Genomic DNA, 17644 nt, shown 5'->3' on the forward strand with positions numbered 1-17644 from the left:
ATAGTGTAACACGGTACTACCATCTGGAAATCCTACTGTTGCCACATGACATATCATGTTATTGCACATAGTGTAACACGGTACTACCGTCTGGAAATCCTACTGTTACCACATGACATATCATGTTATTGCACATAGTGTAACACGGTACTACCGTCTGGAAATCCTACTGTTACCACATGACATATCATGTTATTGCACATAGTGTAACACGGTACTACCGTCTGGAAATCCTACTGTTACCACATGACATATCATGTTATTGCACATAGTGTAACACGGTACTACCGTCTGGAAATCCTACTGTTACCACATGTCATTACACATAGTGTAACACGGTACTACCGTCTGGAAATCCTACTGTTGTCACACGTCATATCATGTTATTACACATAGTGTAACACGGTACTACCGTCTGGAAATCCTACTGTTACCACATGTCATATCATGTTATTGCACATAGTGTAACACGGTACTACCGTCTGGAAATCCTACTGTTACCACATGACATATCATGTTATTGCACATAGTGTAACATGGTACTACCGTCTGGAAATCCTACTGTTTCCACAAAGGCCGGGCGGGACAACTTAGGAATGGCCAGCCAGTCCTAACTTGACACCCAGAAGGAAGCATGCTACAAAAACATTTTTGATATCATTGGAAAGATCTCAAGGAGATGAATCCAAAAATATAATGTGCAAGTGTGTTCATGTTTTCATAAGCTCACAAATTGGCTCTGAAAATGCATTTCTGCAGAAATTTCTGGCAGAATTTTTTTTCCTGCAGAAATTTCTGAATTGTATATGGCAGATGCATAATCCTTGAAACCATATAAAGCAGAGCCTTCATTATTTGTACACCTGCACACATTAAAATTGTCTAAATGAATTGCTCTTTGTCAGATTTTACTTTGAAATTATCTAATTTGCAGTGTGCAAGTAAATGTGACTTTAAAAACAGCCTTTTAATGAGGCTAGCCAAATATAAGAATACTTGGTGAAATCCAACAATTCAATCAAGATGAGATATACTATCATAGAAAGCAGATTTAACATCAGACAGTGGGAAAATACACAAACAAGGTCATATAACATAACTGCATGTATTGTTTCATAAATGCCATAGACCACATTACAGTGACACATGCTGTAGATATACAAATATATGTTTATTTCTTTAATAGGCCAATGGCCAACATGACAAATACATCATACATACTTTCAAAAGCGCATTGCCAACATTTGCCTCCCCCCTCACCCAACCCAACCCACTTGCAAAGACCTTTCGTGACAGAAGATAGCACTAAGAAGGAAATAAACATTCATGGATAATTCAGATTATAGTTTTGCTTTACCTGAAATATATGATAAACAAATTTGGCTAAGTTGAAGGTTAATACTTCAACTTTAGTTTGTAGAAGACTTATAAACTTCATCATGTTTGGAGATTTGTATACGTCCAGAGGTAGGTAGCGACGTCTAAATGTCAAGTACTTAGGACAAACCATGATAACATGATATTCATCCTCTATGTCATTTTGCAAAAGGACATAATCGGTTTTCTAAAGCTAGTTTTGGTCGAGCCCATCTTCCTTTCTCAATCATAAGTGAATGAGAAGATAATCGTAGTCGTGTCAAGGCTACCCTATAGTTTATAATATCAATATGAGATAAATACTTTTCCATGGTAAGTGATGATTTGATAAGCAAATATATTCTTGTTTCACTAAGTGAGCTTAGATTATATTTCCACATTTGAGAATGTATATCAATAACCCTTTGTCTAAAAGCACTGATAAATGCTGTAAAATTTAGAGTCAATTTCTGTTGTAACCAGATAAAACCATATCCATAATGAAACAACAAGTCTCTAATGAGAGTAACCCATGTCGTATATGTTGGATTCTGCCGAGCATTGTCGACTATATGTTGGATTCTGCGAGGCAGCTAGAGCCCTATATATATATATATCGGTTTGTCACAGGTGATAATCTTAATCCAATATTTCACAATGCGTACCAATCTAATAGTAATCAATGGCAGTGCGCCCATTTCACCATAGACAAAAGCTGATGGTGTTGATCTTTTAACACGCAGAACCTGCTTAATAAACTTTAAGTGGACTCTTTCGATAGCTGGGCTTCCATAAATCCCCAAACTTCACAGCCATAGCATAAAATTGGCAGTACTAAGCTTTTAAATAATTGATACTGCTGCGCCGCAGGGGACATATATGGATTGGACAACAATATTCATTGTAGCGAAAATAAGGATTTCATAGCCTGCTCCGATAGAGTCTTTTGTGCCTGGGAAAAACTACCTGTTGCCGAGAAGACAATACCCAAATATTTGAAACTATTAACATTTTCTAGTACCTGATCACCATAATACCAGATTTCTCTCTTGACAATCTACCCCTTTTCTGAAAATAACAACCTTAGTTTTATCTGTATTAACAGTGATGGCCCACTTGTCACAATATCTCTGTAGGAAACCAAGACCACGCTGCAAAATCCCTCGACAGATTCACTGAACAAGACCATATCATCAGCAAATATAACACAGGAGGACACATCTATATATATATTTTTAATTAATGATGGAAATTTGGATCTAATACCCAAAGAATAGAGTTTAAACCAAAGGGCTTGCCTATCAACATAGTTTTACCTCTGAAAATCCACAAAAGCACAATATAATTTCACCCCTTTACTCATCGGCCCAGTTGTACATTGATGGAACTCTGAATACCTACTCTGCCACTTCGTGAGTAATAACGAAGAGAGTAGTGGAGAACTTGTATTTAACACAGGAGGACACATCTATATAAATTTATCAGTCCGAATGGAGGGAATAAACATACAATCAGCCAATATAATGCTATAACAGTCCGTTTTCTAAAACCAAACTGTTCTTCTACCAAGAGGGAGTAGTTAACACACACCACTGTTTGACTCTGTTATTTAGAACACTGTCAAGAGGGAGAAACAACTTGCTGACACAAGAGAGAAGTGTAATCCCTTGATAATTATCTGCAACTAATTTACTTCCTTTTTTATGAATGGGGACAATAACGCCCTTTCTCCATTCAGAGGGGAATTTACCAGATTTCAAGATAGCATTAAATAACATAGTAATTACTGGAGATAAGGTATCTTCTCCGCCTTAAGGAATTCATTAATAATGCCATCGTAACCTGCTGCTTTATTACACTTCAATTTACTAATTGCCACATGTACTTCAACCGCAGTAATGTCACGGTCTAACTCGTCAACCCAGTGCTGAACCATACCGTTGTCAGATTTCCTAGTTACCTCGACCACCTCATCAGTTAACTTTGGAACAATATCAGGATTCAACAACTTTTTAAAATACTCAGCAAAATTACACACACCATGTGTACTATCAATCGACTTCGGCCTAACACTTTTCCAAAATTGCGTAGGGTTTTCCTTACACAATGTAGATAATAACCTAGCGGAATCTTTGGCAGAATTTCTACTTTTAATTTTACATGTCTTTCTATAAATGTTTCTACAAGTTACCATAGTTATCCTATCTGTATCTGACCCAGTTTTCCTGTAGTGTGGCTCCGCTGCCTTGAACTCTGACCTAAGCACATCACAATCCGTGTCAAACCAACACTTTCCCGCTTCTGCAGAGGCGCTGACCTGAGGGCCAATCAAATGAGACTTCCCCACCTCCTCCAACAGACTGTTGAATGAACTGACACAACTGTCAATGTCAATAGCATCTACATTCACCAGATCCAGAATACTACAAATACTATCTAGTTTGTCAGAGAAAGGTTGAGAATTCAAAGTGTCAATGAAATCCTGTTTCCTATCCGGTCTCCATTTAAATGATTTACGGGTGGTCCCAGATTGGTTACCATAATGCTTACAGACATTCGTTCTGAATGTTATACTGACATAATTGTGGTCTGAGAATTCTGTGCAGTTACTGACACTAAAATCACATACTGTTGTTAAAAATTCTATGGTCGACAAAGCATAATCAATTACACTGTTTCCTCTTTTGTTACAAAATGTAAAATTACCAACACCTTTGTCATCACCAATCCGACCATTAATAATTCTTAACTGGTACATTTTGCAATACTCAAGTAATTTAAGTCCGTTTTCATTTACAACACAATCTTCAGATACACGTTTAAAAGCACAATTATGAAAGTTCATGAAGGATTTTTCTGCTTGTATGTCGTCCAATATATAGTCATCTGGTAATGGTAAATGTTCCACATCGGAAAGGGTTTCATATTCAATGTAGTCGGGTCTTTCTCCAGTCCTTGAATTCAAGTCGCCAACAACAAAAATGTCACCATACTGCTATATATATATTCCCAACACAAAAACATACACTTTGGTTATTTGCTTTTCTTTATGGCAGTCTGGTTGTAACAAAAGAACAACATTTTAAAACTTTGACAAACTATAACAAGTATAACATGTTAATAATGAAACTTATTGGTGAGGTGAGGTGAGGGACATACATACAAAATACAATGATTTCTTGTGCAGATGTCGGTATCATTGTGACATCTTCCAAATAAGTTTCAACTAACGCAAATTTCTGAGTTATTTCATCATTATTTGAGATCTGAATATCCAAAGAAAAGATTATAGCAAATGTTTAATGTCGTTGAAAGTAAAATGTATGAAAGTAGAATTGTATCATGTGACAAGTTTGACAATACTGTGTTACAAGAGAGACCTATGAGATATTTATATCTTAACACTAAATAACTTTTGGTGATAATTAGTTTTTTAGAGTTGCATTCAAACCATTACATCAATTGCAATCTAAATTTACACCTCAAACACAATTTGATCAATGAGTAGGGTCAATAAGGACATCAAAACACATGATAATTCCAAGAAAAGAAAGAAGGAACTTTCTAACCATGACAGGGGACCATTATGTTTTTTACCTATTGTTACCTAGACAGGGATATTTACAAGGAGAATAATCAATTCCAGACTTAACAACAGTTCCAACAAGAGTCATCAGAAGATGACAAATCCCGCCGGCCCCACATATTTGAAAGAACAAATCATCTGGCAGTTACTTAAAGTCCAACTTGAATTTTTTTAGACTACATCCAAATCCCTTCCATGGAAATCAGAGATGAAAAATGTAATTTTTATGATAAAATTAATATTTTATACTTACCCTGACTCAGGATTAATTGCTTTCTCATCCTCTCTTCCAAACGGTCAAGTGGAAACTTGAATCCTTTCAATTCCCTTGAAGCAAACGTACAATCACTCACCCTTCATTACCTCCCTTGGTTTCCCGCCAAAACCCGCCACGTGACCTCCCATGCCTTTGGTCCTCACTCTCTCCGAAATATGCCCCACTCAGGTCTACAGGGAAACCTGTGTGGTGAGAGGGGACGGTTGGGAGGGCTTCATCTCATGAGTCAGGATAAGTATAAAATATTAATTTTATCATAAAAATTAAATATTTTTCCTTATTGTGACTCATGATTATTTGCTTTCTAAATCCGATGGATAGGCGGTAGGTCAGCCACCTACGGGATTCCCTGCATGATTGTATTCACGTCAGCGTTCGCTCGATTTACCCCCTTGGAATTTTCTTCATCTGCGGCTAACTTCAATATTATCTTGATGTTAATTGGGGGACCACCTTCTTATACATTCGTATTAGAAGTAAACTTCTTAAGTTTTGTGGATTTAGTATACTAGACGTTGTGTTGTCTAGATATTCTGCAACGATCCAATATGTTTACGGTAAGAACATTACCAAAACTGGTATCGCAACCCATCTGTTAAGGCAAGAACATTATCATAACTGAGTCTATGTATCACTCATGCGCTGTCTTATCTCGTAAAACAGGGGAATATGGACTCTTAGCCGGTGGCAATGGAACAGTTGCCTGGCGTCAACGAATCTGCGTGACAAGGGTGAGATTCTTTATCGTCTGGCCGGCATAGTGAGTTGCTGCGCTACGACTAGAGGGACGAATTGATGTATACCAGATACATCTTCCGTGGAGATGTCTCTCAGGTAGTGGTTAGCGAAGACAGTGTCTGACTTCCAAAAGCAGCCTTCCATTATAGATGATATTGAGCAATTTCCATGTAGGGCGAGTGTCGAGGCCAATGCTCTTACTTCATGTGGGTTAGATGCTCTTGGAGGTTCTAACCCTGCTGCTTTGTAGGCCCTTAAGATCACCGCTCTGATCCAAAAGGAGACCGTAGTACGGGAGACTTCTACCGTCGTAGCGGGTGATAGCAGGATAAATAGACGCTTGAACTTCCTCCTTCTCGTAGCAGATTTCTGCAAGTAGATTTTCAGCGCTCTTACCAGACATAATGATAGATCTTGAGTGTCCTGTGGACCCAAGATAGTTGATAATGCTGGAATGTAGAATTGACGATCCGGTTGTCCCGGTAGCTGGTTCTTGGCAATAAAGTCCCATCTAAGGCCTAGATGGACTGCTTCCCTTCTTCCCGTGTCGAATCTCGTACGGCGGAAGTCAAGGGCGTGTATCTCAGACATCCAAGCTTCAGTAGTCAAGGCGAGGAGGAATATTGTCTTTTTGAGTTAATAACTCAAATGTCGTCTGTGTCAGCGGCTCATATACCTCACGTATGAGGTGCTGTAGTACTATATTGAGGTCCCAAGCTGGTGCCCTGAATTTCTGTTGTGATCTTCTAACTTGAATGATCTCAGCAGGGCTACAAGTTCAGGCACTTTGGTCAATTTCACCCCTGTCTTCATGGTGATGACCGAACTGATTGCTGCAAGATAAGTAGACAATGTGGAACCCTTCAGATGTCTAGTGGACCTCAAATGACACAAGTACTCTGCTACTTGTGGATTAGTCGCTCTTCTGGCCGTGAACTTATGTTGAGCAGCATACTGTTCAAAACTTCTCCACTTGTCATCATATAGATTACGTGTAGATCTACGTAGAGCCAAGGTTACTGCCTTGGCTGCTCTAGTGGAGTATCCTCGACTCTTCAAGCAGTATGTGATATGTTCCATACGTGTAGCTGGAACGCTTTTGGGTTGCCGTGTCATCGCTGCTTGGTGTGAGGATGGACGAGTAGATTCGGCCAGTCTGGGAGTCGTAGTACAGGTTCGCCGTGAAGATCTATGAGGTCTGGGAACCATAGTCTTGCTGGCCAGTAAGGCGCTACCAAAGTCAGTTGTAGGACCCTCGTCCGGCTGATCTTGCGAAGTACTTGTGGTAACAGGATCGGTGGAGGGAAGGCATAAGCCTTCATCCCTTCCCATGATATGGCATTGACAGCCCATGCCAGCTGGTCTGGCACTGGCGAGACAAATGTTGTCACCTGATTGTTGAAGCGAGTGCTTAAACAGATCTATGTGAGGACAGCCTAGTCGGGCTGTTATCCACTCGGATGTAACTTCAACTCTGTGGGAGATGGCCGTACTGGTCTGGATAAAGTGTCTGCTAAGATGTTCTTTGCCCCTGGGATGTGGCAAGCCCTCATCTTCAGGTTGATTTTGTCTGCGATGTCGAATAGCTGGAACGTCAGTTGAAGCAGCGGCGCTGATCTTGTGGACCCTTGCAGATTTATGTAAAAGGCCACCGTGGAGTTGTCTGTGTGTATCATCAGTACCTGATTCTTTAATTGCGCCGCCCAATGTAGTACTGCTTCTATTACTGCTTTCAGTTCTAGCTGATTGATGTGCAGACCCTTCTGTTTGTGACCACCGCCCTGCCATAACTTCGTCGTTGAGATGTGCCCCCCAACCTTGGAGGGACGCATCCACGTAGAGATGTCTGTTGTAATTTGGCTCTCTCAAATAGTTCCACCGCAAACATTCGACTTTATTTTCCACCAAAGCAAGGCTTGCTTTAGATGTTGTGGGATGGCAAACTTCTGGACATGCGCGTTATCAGGAACCCTTTGTAGCGGACGAAGTTGTAATCTTCCTCTGCGGGTGAGAGCCTGTGCTGACGTCAATAGACCCAAGATTCGCTGCCACGTTCTCAAGTCTAGTGGATTGTTGAGAGCGTCTGGTATGCACGACTGGATGCTCTGCCATCGGTTGTCTGGCACCAGGATGCGATTTTCTGACGTCAGGAATCTGATGCCTAAGAATTGTAGATCTTGGGTCGGTTCCAACTCCGACTTCTGATGATTCACCAGCCAGCCCAACTGTGTCAATAGGTTGATCGTAAACTGCAGTTGTAGTTTGAGTTGATCTGCATCTTGATGTGCCTGGATGCAGTCGTCTAGGTAGAAGGCACTTCCGTAAGCCCCTCTGATGGAGATTAGCGACAATCGGTTTGGTTATTCGCGTAAATAACCACGGGGCTGACGAAATTCCAAACGGCAGTACCTTCCATTGGTAATGATAACCTTCGAACAGGAATCTCAGGTATTTCCATGATGCTGGATGTATTGGTATATGTAGATAGGCATCTTGCAGATCTATGCTGGCCATGAAGTCATTGGGTCGGATAAGATGTCTCAGCTGAGGTAGATGTAGCATCTTGAACTTCTCTGGTTTCAACAGGTAATCCTGTTGAAGCTCTTCATATTGAAGATTAGACGGAACTTCTCTTGGGAGTTCTTCTTTGGTACTAGGAAAATTGGAGAGTAATACCCGCGCGTCTGTCTGCGTTGATCGACTCCCTCTACAGCATCTTTTAACACCAACATCTCAATAGCTTCGGTGAGCTTGTCTCGCTGTAGTTGAGGGTACTTGAAGACCAACGGTTGATCTGTCAACGGTGGTGTCGACTGCAACTGGATGCTGTAGCCCTCTCGTAAGACTTCTGTGACGTAATCGTCCTGTAGTATTCTCCAATTTTCCCAGTATAGGCCCAGACGTCCACCCACGGATGTACCGGAACGGCTGGGGGTGGCAGCGACCAGTCGCTCCGAACCTTCTCTTCAGTAACGGGATCTTCTGCGAGCGGCGGAGATCTTCCTCGGCCTGAGTAACTTCTGACGTTACTGGGACGTCGAAAAGACCCCGAGTTGCCGCCATGTGAAGTCGAGAAATTCTTCTCTTTGGCTCTCTGAATACCAGAGAAACAGGATCTTAGTTGACTACGCTGAGTTGATTGACGCACCATGGTGTTCATCGTCTGTACGGACTTAATCAACATCAAGTCTTTGGAGTCTTGAGATACTTCACGTGACAACTGCCGGATGCCGCTGTCAAACAGGGTAGGCACTGCCCAAGGCTTCCTTAGTAAAGGCTTGGTGTAGACATCTGGCCACGTACTGGAACTCAGCAACCCTTGTCGACGTAAAAGGGTGATGCCCGCCGATGTAGAAGCCAAATGATCGGAGATAAACTCCTGATCTTTGCGCTGGACCACTAAGGTAGACTTGATCATCTTTTCTTCTTCCGTCTTAGGATTCTTGAAGGCGTACATCAACGCCTCGTTGATGGCTCTAGATCTTGCTAACCCTTAAAAGGCTCTACGGGTTGTCGTTTCAAGTTGCGCCAGTCTCTTCTATCTTGTAACTGCGAGACTTCGAGTCAGTGACCAGATATAAATCTTCATCAACTTCTGGCGCCTTGTCGAACTGACTCGTGTTGTGATGTCGGAATGGTCTAGGGTTAAACTGCGGAGTATGTTGCCCCTGTGTCTTCGAAGCTTTCTCGAAGGCTGCTTTCAGGTTGTCTGATACCTGGGCAATGGGCTTCATTGGCAGGATAGTAATTGATTCATAGTCATCATCCTTCATACAGTACGTCTCAGCAGGATCAGCGGGAACGATAACGGGAGACTATCAGCCACCCACGCCAGTACCTCAGCTTCAGTGAAGATGGCATCATCTTCTTCAGTTTGCTGTACTTCATCTGCCAGGCCGTGATGTGAAATGTCTACGTTGACTGCTGACGACATAGTAAAGGACCAGTCTGCCATCATCTCGTCTACTGCAACGCTGCTCTCAAGGGCTGTCTGCTTCTTCTCCTGGTCTAGCCTCATCTCCATCGCCTGCATCACCCTACGGGTGATTGTATCAGCAAAGCCTTCAGCGTTGATCATCGGATCCTGCTGCCGGATTACTGCAACTGTCTCGCCTGTTGGCCTCGTAGACGGGTTAGCGTTCGCAAACGCTAACGGGTTCCCGCCTGACTTTTGCTGTCTCTGGTTCTGCAACGGCTTCAATAGACTGCTTGCGTGAAAGCGAGTAACTTTCGATAGTCTAACTGCATCACTGCTCTCGGTAGACTGCAACGATGACATCGGTGATGTCATGCTTCTAATCTGCGCTGACAGTATTTCAGGACTGGAAGATCTCTGCGACGCTAAAAGGAAAATCTCCGTCTGTAACACTGGAGGACTGCCGAAGCTGGAACCATCTGCTTCAGCGCCAGGCACATGAATATCTGTTGATAGACGCTGCATAGACGTATGTAGCGACAATGATGGATCACTGTTTACACTTGCAAATTGTAAGCAAACAGTCGTCTGAAAACAGAGTAAAACGTGAATTTATTTGACATGAAATGTACATTTAATTTAAGGATTGACTGTGTATTTCTTTCGTTGCATTGAGGTATGAAACTAAAAACCAATGTGCAAACTGTATGAATCCGCGTAGCGGATTCTTACAAAAGTTTGCACATTGGTTTTTCGTTCATACCTCAATCTAATCAACAATCAATCCTTATAATTAAATTCAACAACAAATACTATAGGCTTTCAACAATATTTTTATTTAAACACAATCAAATTCATCGAAACAGATATCTTTGTTACACACCGATTCTACGGATTAACATTTTCGGTGTAAGAATTGATAGGTAATGGCGTGACATGACTCAGGTGACTCATTTACATAAAATGACGCCTACCAAACCATTAGCCAATCAGCATAGAGCACCCCCAAACAGCTGTCAATCAACCAAAGCTAACATCGGGGTTGCTTGAATCAGAAAGCCGAACAACACAACGTGGCATGCCGATAGCGGCAAAGTTTCAAGTTCAAACATTTGAATTATTACCAGCCCGAACTGAAAGACACAGTTTGAAAAGTGAGAATTGGAAATGAAGCCCGATGACATGAAGTTAGTGGAACTGAGATTGTTAGTGGCAGCAGTATTTCGCGCGAAAGTGGAAAGGGGCTGTGATGTGACTGGGATTGCGATGCCATGAACTGATGTTCCAGCGCGGCGCATGCTCTTGTCGGCGTTACAATGGCGGGAAAAGCGTCGCGCTAATTCTTAGTTTTGAGTAGTCGTTGTTGTGGCTGACTATAACTACATACCGGAACTTTCATTCCTATGGCCACTCATAAACATTATGTGGAAGTTCAAAGCCCAGCGTCACTCATGGCTTGGATTGCTGTGTGCTGCTAAGGCAATGAGCAGTGTATGACTGACTACATTGGGCATTGCGACATATGTCAGAACATGAAGCGAGTGAACTGGTATTTTTGACTGGGGTTGCTGTATACCAAATGTTGTGTGCGCGTCTGGAGGAACTAAGTGCATCTTTATTACAGTCGCGAACAAAGTGATCCGGCATTTGGGTCACTTTTGTCAGGGAGGAGCTGGCTGAAGTGCACTGACGGGACATTGGTTTATATCATTCGTCGGCGTGCATTCGTTTTGTCGCTGCTGGCTTCATGCGCTGCTGAGACCACCCTGGATGTTTTTGTTTCGTTTCGCGGGACAGTGTGACATATTCAACATTGCTATCATCTACCGCCAAATTCAAAGGATGTGGGCGTAAGCTGCTGGTGAAATTCAAGACCACGACTTACAAAATGGATGGCCAAGTCGTACCATACTTTGTACCGGAGGATAACAGGATTGGATGCGAATGCAGATAAGTGCTAATTTTCATCACATCACTTGTTTCAATGATTGATTTATGTTGTGTGGGACGAGAGAAGCCATGTTGTACATTGTACTTTAATTTAGCATCAAGCATATCATTTGCAGACTTAAACTGCTTATCTCTTACAATGTCAATATCTCTCCGATATCATTTAAGTGTCTTTTCAGGGCAGAACGAACATTTTTTAAAGTGTTCTTGTGATACTCGGCAGCATGTGCAGCCGGCATATTTTCACATCTTGTTTCCTGGTTTTAGGCTGTGCCTCAGTGTAGAAAAATCTCAACTTTGTGTTAAGTTCCTCTGGTGTAATTGTTGAAAATCCACAGTCCTCCCTCGGCTCTCGAGCGACCAATCTAAATAAATAGAGCGAAAACAATATCTAGAAACCTGACTATGACCAGACCCAACTATGTAAACTTTGAACTAGGTAACTTTATAGCAAATCATTTTTGTCGGTTAGATCTACATAATTTAATCTCATTCTGATAATTGTTCCATTTTTAAAAATACAACTTTGTGCTGATGAACTGTCTTTCGTTTTGAGAAAATATCGTGGGATGGAATTTGAAAATAATATTTATATGAATTGTATATTTACCTTGGAATAGTTTAACACCCCATTTTGTGTTTCTTTTTGTGGATGTTGATTGTCTGTAGTTAGATCCATTGAGCAAGTAAATCATTATTTGATAAACGTTTGAAGCGATGTGTTTGGGATGGTTTATCATCGACTTACGTACACTACGTCATCTAAGTGATTTGCCGATGTTTTGTAGATCTGGTTGATGCTGTTATCTCCCAACAAACTTTCAATTTCTTCCAGGTCTAAATCATCCGGAAAATCAATGTTATCCGTGCTAAGAGTTACAACGTTTCCGGTAGATTGATCTTGAAAATCGGCTCAAAATTCCCCAGATCAAAACTTCCGTACTTGGAATCGGCCATCTTGTTGGAATGTAAACAAGACAAGTTGCAGGCGACTGTTAAGCTGACTGCACGTGGTAACCACAGTAACCAGTCAAATAATGTATTATGACAAACACTTTTTATTAAATAAACACTTTATTAACGTTCACGGATAATTTTGAGTTGTTTGTTTATGTTAACCACAATGTATCACTTCAATGTTTATCCAAAGTTCATTAAGGTACCCGAGTGCAAGGGAATTCCCTCGCTGTGTAAAGGTATTCCCCGACATTCCTCAGGTCCGAAAGTAGTCCTGTTCGGTGGGCGTGGCTTATTTTTTTAGATTCATTGGGAAATGAAATCAAAAGAAATGTTCCCAGTTAACCAATCAGATTGCCAGAATTTTAATGAAAACAATAAAAATTTAATTATAATATGATGAATAATATATTAATAAACACATTCACGGCGGAATTTGTGTTATAATTCCAAAACTTTTTAAGTTATACACCGCGAAAAGACCCTGAAGTGACCGCCCAACCGTCCGCTAGGGCGATAGAGGAGAGAGTGAGGACCAAAGTCATGGGAGGTCACGTGCCGGGTTTTGGCAGAAACCAAGGGAGGTAATGAAAGGTGAGTGATTGTACGTTCGCTTCAAGGGTATTGAAAGGATTCAAGTTTCCACTTGACTGTTCGGAAGAGAGGATGAGAAAGCAAATAATCATGAGTCAGGATAAGGAAAAATATATAATTTTCTATAAATATGCTCTGCTGAAGTTCTGTTGAAATATATTGAAAGGCCTTCGACTTGTGACTCGGACACAAAATCCACCCCTTCTTTTTAGAACTAAGTCCAAATCGTTTTCATGGAAACCGAGAAAAAATACAAATGACGGAAATCTGTAAATATCAAAAGGCAGCACTTTGGGATCTACTTCAATTTAACTTGTGTAAACTCAGGCAGATTTTTTTTTTTAGTTACATGTAGCAGAATTGTTTTACTTCAGCAAACATTATGGATAGCTGCTCAAGAATTAAAATACCTAACATAACATAAATCAAGAAGAAATAGAAATAAAGATAGAGATTTCTTTATACAAGATTTCTTCCCACTTGGTAATTCAAACTTATGAACTTGGGCTTATCTCAGTGTCCGGTTGTCTTGAAAGTCCAGTTGGGTTTCAGAGATGGTTCCTGTTACAGAAAACAAAAAACATATGACAGCGGTGTATTTTACCTCGAGCCCTCCCAATGAAAATAACTTCAGCATAAGGCATCCACGCTTCATTTATTCCAGGAAGGTTAATTGTACATGGTAAATGGCGGCAAGGAAACAACAGGCAGAGATATATACTTCATGACTATTTGCATAAATGTTGACCTAAATGTGACAGCAACAGTGAGGTCTTAGTTATAAAGAAATGACAAAATTCACAGATATTACATGTCATGTGACTAAAACTTTACCACGAGTTTACAATGCCTTGAGTACTTACACTATGGTAGCCTGCAGTTTGTTAGATTTAGCAACTCTGAGTTGGGTGAAACCCCGGTGGCTCGCGATTGCGCTTCTACATGGTACATAAAGCAAACTTTGGCACAGAAGAGCATTCCTGGATACCGAAAAAAAATAACAACTAACCTCTGAATAAATACACAAGTTACTTTGTAATGTAACTTGTTGAGGAAATGGATTCATATTGTATGAGTTGAAATAATCTGATTACTTACGTTTTCTTCTCAATATCCTTGAAATGAATTCTTTTCTTTGTCATGTCGCTAAATTCAATTAGCACATATTCTGAAAAACATGAAAAACAATTTCAGTTTTTTCATTTCAGGTATAAACACATTCAACATGCTTTAGAAATATATTAGACACAATAACAATGTAAGGTTTATAATAAATATGAATCATAATTTGAATATATAGGCTATTTGTATAATGTTAGAAATACCTTCATCAACACGCTCAACATGGCCAGGGTATCGAGCTGCTCTGTGCACCAACCATGGAGCCTCAACCTTGTCACCAGTCTTCAACTAAATCAAACATGTACAATATGTATGTATTCTCGTAGGCTTTCACAAAGTGTAAGTCATAGTGAAAATCTCAAGCAATATAAATATGTAGCTTCTTCACAGCTCTTGAGGTTAATGTGATATAAACATTTACATATACATCTAAAGGAAATACATTGTACTCACTGAAGAAGACATACCTCAAACCTGACATTCTTTGTGTGAAAGCCACTCGTCCAAATTATTACCAGTCCAATGTATTTTAACTCTTTCCTTCTGTAGTGACAATACTTTGGCTTTATACCTGTTTTTAATCAAGATAAAAAGAATTATGATTTATGGAAACAAGAAGGTTCACACAAATATTTATCTCCACTGTTTTGTTTTAACTTACGAATGCTCCACTGACATTTTCCTGGTTTCATATTTAGTCGATATGACAGCAGAAAAGAAAGTGTATGCATGTTCTTCCAAAATAAACAGTTAACCTTAAAGTCCTATCAACTTAAACCATTAAAAACTTTCTACCTGGAAAAATTAACACCTCTTTTTAATTTCAATACTGAAATGTCTATATCCTCCTTGAACAATAACTTTCACTACAGATTATAGCTCAAGTAACTACTAGGGCAGAAATGAAGTAACTGTAGTAATAACCAGAGAGATGGGAATTATCTTTGCTAGATTCAAACCTATCAAATTTGTTGTTGTAGATTTGCCAAATATGCAGAATCGCGTCAGGTATGAAAAATAAACTACTGCAATTCTTTGAGCGACACAAAAGGTATTATCCTTTATGAAGTTTCAGAATTGTTGACATCGTGCTTCTCACTCATGAACGACAGAGGCATCCAAGTTGGGGTTAAAAGTTTAATATACCTTCTTCGCACATCGGCGGTTACATTTGAACTGAGCATGGGAACACATGTACAGGTACTTCCGGAAGATAAAAGGGAGTTAATTGTTTTTGTATTTTACATACCGCTAAAAACAAATGAGTAAAGTGACTGATGCGTATGTACAATATTCACAAAGCAATATAACTACAGTTTACTCCAACACCCCCACTTGAACTGTAGTTATGTACTATATACACATGATCAATGTCTTACTGGTTACTGAGTTTGACAAGTCTTCTCAGTCTGATTGATGACACCGGCTTGGTGAAGACATCAGCCACATTCAGTTCTGACGTTAATGTATGCAAGTTCTACCATACCGCTCTGGACTTCAGATCTAATGAAATGGTATTTAATGTCTATATGCTTGGACCTCTGCTGGGTCACAGGGTTTCAGCTAATGCAATTGCTCCCTGATTATCGACCATTACAGTAAATGAGTCACAGTCTCCACTCATGTCTTTCCACAATTGTTGGAGAATTTACCCTCCTGTACTGAGGCTGCCATGGCCATATATTCAGCCCTCACAGGTTGACAGCAGCCACAGTTGGTTGTTTCTTACTTCTCCATGAAATCAGAGCTCCATTATCACTCAACGGTATGCATACCCAGTAATGCTTTTCCTATCAGGTGATGATCCCAGTCTGCATCTGAATATCCCACAAGTTCAAGTGGAAGAGATGATTTAAAATATTTCAAACCTTTGTCCCTGGTGCCTCTGATCTATTTCAATGCTTGTTTAGCCATACCAAGATGAGTTGATGTTGGCTTGGCCATATATTGAGAGAGTTTAGTTACGACATAACATAGGTCTGGTCTTGTCGAAGTCATGATATAAATCAAACTTCCCTACGATTTCCGGTACAGTCTCGGATCATCAAGTTGTGTCGTCAGCTCGTCACCTGATTTATCGACACCCTGTTCACAAGGAATGGCCTTTGGTTTGCAGTCCTTCATACCGAACTTCTCCAGCATCTTCTCCATATGTTTCGTCTGCTTCATTTCCACACTGTTTCCTTCCCAGCTGAATTCAATTCCAAGAAAACTTGACAGTTTCCCTAGATCCTTCATATTGAATCTTTCACACAATACATTTTTCACATGTTGAAGGTTTGTATCATTTTCAGCAGCAACTATGATATCATCCACCCACACTATCATAATCACAGGAGAACCCTCCATACTCTGACAATACACACAGGGATCTGCAAGTGACTGTTCAAACTTCAGATTTTCTATGAGAAATGTATGAAGCAATGAATTCCAATTTCTACCACTCTGCTTCAGACCATACAATGATTTCTTCAATTTCCACACAAGCTTTTCACCATTTTCACCTTGAACCTCAAATCCTTCTGGTTGGTGAACATATATCTCACAGTCGGTCGATGGCGGCGTTCAGGTATGCTGTCTTGGCGTCCATCTCATGAACTACCATATCTCGCTGAACCGCAAGCTGTAATAGAGTCGAATTGAGGTCATGTTGGCAGTAGGAGCAAAAGTCTCATGGTGTCGATGCCTGGAACTTATGAATATCCCCTTGGCTACATACCTTGCTTTATATCTCTCACCACCGTGACCAGATTTTATGTCAAATACCCATCTTCCCCACTGTCGATTTGCCTGCTGGTGGGTTGGTGATTTCGAATGTCTCATTGTCCCGTAATGCTGTCATTTCTTCCTCCATTGCTTGATACCAATTCTCTTTGTCAGGCGATGACATTGCTTCATCATATGTAGTTGGAATGCTCGCCATTTTGTAGCAGTAGTGTACAGTGTACATTGCACTATCCTCAGATTCAGATATGTCTGATTCACATGCATAGTCCTCCATGCGTTTGGGTTTTGTAGTTTGTCGTTTGGGATATCTACGCGTTGGCTCGACTTCTTGTTGCTTTTGGTTTCCTTCTGTCGTTGGACCTTTATTCTCTTCATGTTGTGTTTCTTCTTTCTCCTGTTCTTTAGTTTCTTCAGCCTCAGG

General features: G+C 40.5%; 1 long non-coding RNA gene across 1 annotated transcript; it reads left to right on the plus strand.

The window, feature by feature from the left end:
* The first annotated feature begins 995 nt into the window (after window positions 1-995).
* On the plus strand, window positions 996-5147 carry LOC124274990. Its single transcript, XR_006898107.1, has 2 exons — window positions 996-1064; window positions 4687-5147. It is a non-coding gene; the product is annotated as an uncharacterized LOC124274990 (long non-coding RNA).
* Window positions 5148-17644: the final 12497 nt, after the last annotated feature.

Source organism: Haliotis rubra, unplaced genomic scaffold, assembly GCF_003918875.1.
Source record: "Haliotis rubra isolate DU_JTF1 unplaced genomic scaffold, ASM391887v1 Scf1042, whole genome shotgun sequence".
In the NCBI taxonomy this organism is placed as follows: domain Eukaryota; kingdom Metazoa; phylum Mollusca; class Gastropoda; order Lepetellida; family Haliotidae; genus Haliotis; species Haliotis rubra.